The sequence below is a fragment of the Poecilia mexicana genome, unplaced genomic scaffold (assembly GCF_051168715.1).
Source record: "Poecilia mexicana isolate PSO_F unplaced genomic scaffold, ASM5116871v1 scaffold_1, whole genome shotgun sequence".
Lineage (NCBI taxonomy): Eukaryota > Metazoa > Chordata > Actinopteri > Cyprinodontiformes > Poeciliidae > Poecilia > Poecilia mexicana.
In genome coordinates, this window is record NW_028263370.1 from 25,186,551 (window position 1) to 25,195,037 (window position 8,487).

The following is an 8,487-nucleotide window of genomic DNA, read 5'->3' on the forward strand; positions in this document are numbered from 1 at the left end:
GGTCAGTCAGTGTAAATAATAATTAACTTTTGTAATTGTTCATTAGGGCACGTCTGTGGAGTGGGTTAATATTTATTTAATAAAGAAAGCTACATTATTCAAGTGGTAGAGGGACCATTTGATTTAAACATCCTGAGCTTTGTGTGATTAGGTGGGCTAGGGCGGAGTGGCGAGGTATATGTGTGGAAGTGTTTTGTTAATTATTTGACTTGTATTGTAAATATTTGTTCTTTGACTCGTGGTAAATATTTGTTTGTGAGCGAGCCAACGGCAATTAAGCGCAGCAACGGCTGGTCAGCGAAGGCGCTCACTGTCGCTCTCATGTTTCCACAGCATTTGTTAAAATAAAAGAACCTGCGCAACACCACACTGATTAATTTTCAAGTGTGCAACATTTGCATGAGTTCTAAAATATTGCAGAAACAATCTTTAAATTGTGAAATGTTGTTCAGTTTGATGTATTTTTCATTATAAAAGTGCACAAAGGAGCATTATAGTAGATTCTTCCTGCCAGCAGCTGTTGGATAATCACTGTTCCCAACAGAATCATTAACTGTTTACATCCATTCTGTCATTTGCTCTTATTTACTCATTTTTAAGCGTTTCGGCTGTTATTGCATATCTGTTTGGTGTACTGCACTTATACGTTGTTCTGTAACCAGTATGTCTTTTTTAATGTTCAGTACACATGAACATACATTTAAGTCATCCCACCCAGTAGCACATTCCTTGAGTTTGATAAATGTAGTGTTTTTAAGTTATAATACCGTACACTCTTTTATCTTTGTGTATATCTGATCAGAATTTTGCCACTGTTGGGCAAAAATAGCTATTTCTATTTTAGTGTTACACAAGCCTCTCTTTCCTTCCCAATATGGCTGATTCGTATGTGCCGCAGTCGCGTTATGATTTAACCTGCTTAAGATTGGCGGCAAGATGGCGGAGGGAGCGGCAGCGAGATGCTGAGCGCTGGGTAGGAAGCTCCTTAAATAAGTAGTTGAACATCTATGAAGTCCGGACTTGACACAAAAAAGGAGTATCGCCGTGAACTAATAATAATAACTTAACGCGTCCAGTGATTACGGGAAAGAGAACAACGTCAAGCAAGAGAAAAACGACGACGATAATGGCTAACAACAAAGCTAACAAGGATCTGCTAACCACGACTATTGCCACGCACAAAATATATGGACACTAGTGGTGGGTCCGGCAACACCGATGCGTCGGCGCATGCGTCAAGCCCATAGACCAAAACGTGTCGGTGCTCGTATTGGTTTCAGCAAGTCACGTGACCGATACAGGAACTGTTTCGAAATGACATTAAAGCGCCAAACCATAGACATAATATATCAAAAAAACTGTTCTCAACAAGCATGTTTGCAAAAATAAAAGTCGCATCGAATTTTCACTTAAGACTTATAAAATAGTTTTATGATTTTGGTTATGGCTGTAGAATTTAAACTGAGGCAACACTGAACAATAAATTGTTGGGTAAATAGTGGAAAAAGAGGAGATATTAAAGACATGCTAACCTAAATGGCTGCAAATGCATCCATTGCTCAAAATGAATCAAACTCATGTAACACAGATTCACCTCTGCAACACTTTGAGACACCAAGCTTTATACTTTTCAAACCCTTGTTATTTGGTCAGTTTGATTTCAGAAGAGCCGATGACATTTTTATCACAGAAACATAAAATTTACTGTATTAAAATGTACTCATCTTGAAGAAGACTAGAAGAAGACTCACTGCGTTCACTGATGGCGATGAGTTCAGCCAAAAGTAAAACATTCAGGAATCCCAAAGCCACACAGAGGCAGAGCCTCTTTGGAGCCGTTCGAACCTTAACGAAAACCTGAACCTTAGCAGAATCTAATTAAATACATACTAGATTTCTCTGTAACTTTATTCTTACCTGTGTGTTTAGATGCAGTTTGTCCAACAGGTTCCATGTTGACGTAAATTTCCTCCATGGCTTCAGACTCTGTGCTGCTTTTAACACTGACTATAAAATCCACTGCAGTCGAGGAACTAAATGAAAAACTGGGAAAGAGGTGAGATGTGTCTGGTGTTCAACATAAAAAGTAACATATTTTAGAGATAACAGCCAAATAAAGTAACTCATGAGTGCGGTTTCACTATTATTTTCTTAAATATCTTACACAACATAAGATTCTTGAAGGTTTCAATAGTTTCCTAAGTTCATATTTGCTGATTCGGTTCTGTATCAATGAATATTTCTCCTTTTTCTTTGTTTTCCTTCAGCTCGGTTAATCCTACTCATAATAAACACGTTACACTTTTCTATCAGTGAAGAAAATAAATTAATTTTACATTCATGCACAACTTTGCAGCCTGCCGTATGGTATCAGAAATTAGAAATGGTTTTAAATCACTGATATAAGGATGAAAAATGAGGATGTTGTGATGTTCCTGCTCCTGGTGTCCAAAAATAGTTCCTAAAGGGTAATAAATTGTTGGAGAAGATGACTGGTTCGCTCGTTGGATCATATGGACCCAACAGTTTTACGGGTCTCATTCTGTCCTGATAACTAGTCATAGCCCAGTAAATACAACTATCATCTTTGTAGTTTTATTTCTAAATCCTCGTTTAACCCTGTTCCTTGTCTTCTTACTGTCTCACTCCAGTAGCAGAAACACTGACATTAAGAAACAACAATCCCTGTATTGCATTATTACCAAACTTCTATAACCGCTGGATCGAATAATTATGAAATTGTACATATTTATTCATAATTTAAAGACATATACTTTTAGGACTGCCGTTTAGTAAAAAGCTGCATGAGCTGCTGGCTACTAGTGTCTAAAACTCAGTCACCATGTCTTCTCGTCTTCTGAGGGAGATCAACAGTTTGACAAACAGTTTGCTTTGTGAAGCACCGCCTCACTGGGAGGGAATGGAAAGGCTAACAAGCCAATCAGCTGCATGTTGGGCGGGTTAAAGTAAGAGAAACCTGATGCTGCATTCAAAGCATGAAGAAGACCAGCAAGCAAAGCATTCACAGAGTGGATGTAGTAGAATATCAGAGTACAGGAGACACAGGATAGAAGATTTGACTGAATCGAGACGTGCAGAAGTTCAGACTGGGAAGCTAACTGGAAAATTGCTAGCCAAGTATGTGGAGCAGGAAAATAGGTTGTAGTTACTTAAATTTATGCAAACCAATTGCCCCAAAAGATTCAATTACTGCAACGTGTAAAAGACAAGTGTAGTTACATTGTGTGATTTTGGCAAACAATATTCTTAAACTCATCCAAAATATTATTCAATGCAAAATTTATTTTACTTTCTGCCAGCAGCAGCAGCAGCAGCAGCAGCAGCAGCAGCAGCAGCATGTGTTTACTGCATGTCGTTACTTGACATAGCGGTTCTGTTCCAAACCTTTTGGTTTGCTTGAGTAGAAATGGAGTAATGTCTGTGAATGTTAAAATGTTAAACATTTACCACCCAAAATCCTCACTACTTTCAAATAGTTCACTTTGTATTTTATTCTAGTTGTTGCAGACTCAACTTAAATAGATTCACTTATAAAGCATCTTTTTTCTTTTTTAAATCCAAAAGTTTCTGCCGCTTGTTGAGAGACAGCAGGCGCAAATCGTGACACCGCACCTACTACTGGCACTTCCGGTGGCAGGTGTGACAGCTGCCACAAGTGCCACTGCGTTCGGGACTAGCTGCCAGTGCTGCCGCTGCGTTCGGCTGACTTCGGCTGACCTCGGCACCTCTTACTGGCACTTCCGCTGACACCTGCCACAAGTGCCACTGCTTTCGGGACTAGCTGCCAGAGTTGCCACTGCGTTCGGCTGACTTCGGCTGACCTCGGCACCTGGTACTGGCACTTCCGCTGACACCTGCCACAAGTGCCACTGCTTTCGGGACTAGCTGCCAGAGTTGCCACTGCGTTCGGCTGACTTCGGCTGACCTCGGCACCTCGTACTGGCACTTCCGCTGACACCTGCCACAAGTGCCACTGCTTTCGGGACTAGCTGCCAGAGTTGCCACTGCGTTCGGCTGACTTCGGCTGACCTCGGCACCTGGTACTGGCACTTCCGCTGACACCTGCCACAAGTGCCACTGCTTTCGGGACTAGCTGCCAGAGTTGCCACTGCGTTCGGCTGACTTCGGCTGACCTCGGCACCTCGTACTGGCACTTCCGCTGACACCTGCCATTAGTGCCACTGTTTTCGGGTCTAGCTGTCAGTGTTGCTACTGACTTCGGCTGACTTCGGCTGACCTCGGCACCTCGTACTGGCACTTCCGCTGACACCTGCCATTAGTGCCACTGTTTTCGGGTCTAGCTGTCAGTGTTGCTACTGACTTCGGCTGACTTCGGCTGACTTCGGCACCTTCCAAGGGTTGCCACGACCTCATACTGGCACCTCCCACGCCTCACGGACCGCTCTCGCCTATTTTTGCTGACGAGATTTAGGGCGGCCATCTTATAGCGGTCGACCGCTCCACTCAGCGTTATATGTTTAACAGGCACAATGACGTATTTGAACATTTAATCTTTCATAATACGCTGTTTTGTTACTGGAAACCTTATACATGCAGCCATATTTATAAACAGTTGTATTTTTAAAGTATTTTAAATTGTATTATACATACTTCAGCATATTTAAATATGCTTAGTGGGGAAAACAATAGAATAGGAATAGAATATTCTTTGGTGACAGCTTCTGTGTCAGATTTAATATGAATGAATTTATAATTAATGAAAATAATGGTGGATCTGGCACAACGTATTGCATTTCCTCTTAAGCGTTGTGTTCCCTTAGAAAAGCAAATATACCCTGGTCTATTTTTTATACAGTCTCAAATTTCAGTTTCCAATAAACAGCCTCAGTGAAAACATGTTGACAGTTGCCATAAGCTGTCACTTGTGCCACGGGCTTCTGGGTAAGGTGCCACTTGTGCCACCTTACCACTGGGTAAGGTGGCACAAGTAAGGTGGCCATGAGTGCCACAGGCTGCTAACCTCATTCTCTATCTGTTTCAGACAGAATGTAGCATATGAATAACTTTAGATCAAACAAATAGAAATAAAATATATCTTAATTACAACATAATTCTCATACATATTTAAATATACAGCCGGTGTTCAGACTTAAACAGAGAAAGACAACTCCTGCACTGTCAGATGGGACCTCTTCTGCAACAGCTGATAATAGCTACCACTAGGTACCTACCACTACAACTGACACTCGGTTGCCATGGTATGTCAGTGCTGACAAGCTCCTGTCAGTTCCGGATTATAATTATTTTCATACAGGGACCTTAATATAATGCTATTGATTATTAAACCGGGTAAGTTCACTAATATTGACTTATTAGTTAATATTAGTGACAGTGGCAACATGAGATATTGACAATTCCAGAGTGACATTATGTTCAGCCTGGTTCCATGACAGTGCAGGATGTCATAACTTTAAGTGTTTTATTTAAGATAATGAAATTTTTCAAAGAACATGTTATCATAATTTTCCAAAAATGCCTGTTAACCAGTTTTAAAGAGTTATTGCTTGTTATTATTTAATAAATTTAATCTGCTATTTTTCATTATTTGTCAAGTTTATTACAGATTTGTGTGGCATACATGAAGGTTGCTTCTCTGTGTTTGTTTCTGGTTCTGTTCATTGTCTTCAAAGTTTTCTTATTCAAAGATGAGAAAATGACTAAAATCTGAGCTACAAAATGCATTTCAACAGCATTTTCAAGGCAGCAGGAGGACTTTCACTTTCAAGTTAAACCACCTTCAAATTTTTTTTACACCAATATTGAATATTGATAAGTCAAAACACAAAGTATTTACACCTCAGAAACTTTGACAATGTGTGAATCTTCAGCAGCATTAAGAACAAGATTGTTACATATTTTTGGAAATAAAAATTACTTTGGGTTATACTTAAGATGAAAATGCTTTTTTCAAAGAAAATTGTGCTGCTTACATATTATTTTATTTGGCAGATATGTTTCAACATTTTTTCAAGTTTATGTCACAAAGTATATGCATAGTAATTGATTTGTCAATATTTATTAGCCATTGTATGTAAATACTTTAAACAGCAATTTGAAGTCTACTGTAAAATTCATGTTTAGTCAACGTGTGAATTTACTACATCAGGATCAAATAACTTATTATTCCTCCATGAGAAATTATGATCATTAAGCTTAAATTTATTTTTCAAACTTTAATAATTTCTACAATATACGTTATACAGAGTCTGATTATTATTACTATTATCCAGTTGCAACATTTGGCTTCCTGTTGCACTATCTCAGCCACTGTTCTGCGATATAAACATGGGCAAGGGTTGAATGTCTTTTTGATTAAGTAAAAAGTCCTATTAACTATCAGTGATGTGTGATTAACCAGATGTGTCCTTGAACATAGTGACAGGTTCCACTGTAATAGTGACACTTTATAGTATATTCAATTGGCCATCTTGCTTGAATTAAACTCAGTCAAAAATATTCAAAGTGTTAAATGGATAAATAACCAATTACCATTGAATTTTTTTTTATAAATACGCATTATAAGTAACACGTTTTCAAAAAACTGTCATTGCCATCCCCCAAAACATCGGCACCAGTTGTGACAGCTCTGAAACATCCTGGACACCTAACGGTAGCTCTAGTGGAAGCCAGACTCAGCTGTTACAAAGGTGCCGAAACCAATGGCATCCCTTATACCTGCTGTGTATTTAATTAATACAAAGACGAAAGGAGTCGGCTGGATTATTCAGATGAACTTTAGTGAATAAATAGGATGAACGAATCATACATGATATACAAAACGTGTAGGAATTCAGCTAACATAAGTATTTCTGCGAAAAAAACCTCTTATTAAATTCTGTCTTCTTCGTCTGTCTTTAAGTTCTTCTTCTACTAGTAATAAAGCATCATGGGATATGTAGTCCATTTGCCTAAGTCAGCGGCAACACTGACAGCTAGACCCGAAAACAGTGGCACTAATGGCAGGTGTCAGCGGAAGTGCCAGTACGAGGTGCCGAGGTCAGCCGAAGTCAGCCGAACGCAGTGGCAACTCTGGCAGCTAGTCCCGAAAGCAGTGGCACTTGTGGCAGGTGTCAGCGGAAGTGCCAGTACCAGGTGCCGAGGTCAGCCGAAGTCAGCCGAACGCAGTGGCAACTCTGGCAGCTAGTCCCGAAAGCAGTGGCACTTGTGGCAGGTGTCAGCGGAAGTGCCAGTAAGAGGTGCCGAGGTCAGCCGAAGTCAGCCGAACGCAGCGGCAGCACTGGCAGCTAGTCCCGAACGCAGTGGCACCACCGGAAGTGCCAGTAGTAGGTGCGGTGTCACGATTTGCGCTCGGCCCTGCTGCGCTTGTTTAAGATGAGTACAAACAACAAGTTGTTGAGAATGAAGTGATGTTCACTTGAACTCTTTTATTAAGCAGAATGTTTTATTTTACAGTGAGGAAGGCCGGAGCTTTAGCAGACGGCTGGAGGCATCTGATCCACTTCAAACTCAGTACCTGTTTGCTCTACAGCGAAAATTTGGTAAGATTAAATTTAGTCGACTAAAGAAAGGCAGACGGTTCGTTCTCCAACGAGTGAAATCTCTTGAGGTAGTCAAGTTTCTTGTTTGTTCAGATCTTGGTGGTCATTTCCACAGTATTTTTACTAATTAACAGTCGATTCTTTTGTGTCTAGATACAATCTGATCATTCAGTTCACAATTGAAGTTTAATCATCAGGATTCTGCAAATTGAATTTTTTCATAGTATATTTTATTCATTCCTTTCACAGTCAAAGCTCCCTAAAAAGGATAAATTACCTTTCTGTGAACTATAATTTTGATTCCTTTGAGTTTCATGATATTTTACGAAATCTGACTGATATGATCTTCTTGAACGCATACTGATGCTTCACATTGATCATTTATACACTTATCAGTTACAAGAGGTGTACTGTCTGTTAGTGAACATTAATGAACAGGTAGCATCATTAGGACAAAGGAAAAAATAAAGCTGTAGATAATTTTAAAGGTAACAAAACAATTTACCATGTTGGAGCAACTCTTGGAGTGAGGTTGTACAGTGTAAAAAACTTTAAACTTTGGGGAAAACTGAAAGATAAATATGAGCAGCAGCCTCACCTGGGCCTGTTTAGTCTCTGTCACATATTCTCAAAAAATAAAATTTACAGATGATGAACTTTTACTGAAATGTATCACACTAGCAGGTGTTACAGAAAGTATCTGTAGAGTTTAAAATTTAAGTGACTGTTTTCGGAACGGAGGAAGGAAATTACAAACTCATAGTCAGCACCGACTAGTCGTGCTGCCATAAATATTGCAGTAAAACAGATAAACTGTTGTTTTCCTTCAAAAGGATTGCCTGAGGCAGTCATGAACAGTTGCAGGGTCAGAGGTCAGCCCCTCTTGCCTAGCTATAAGTCTGTTGTCCAACATCAAATAACGCACTGTAAGCTAACACGCGCTGGA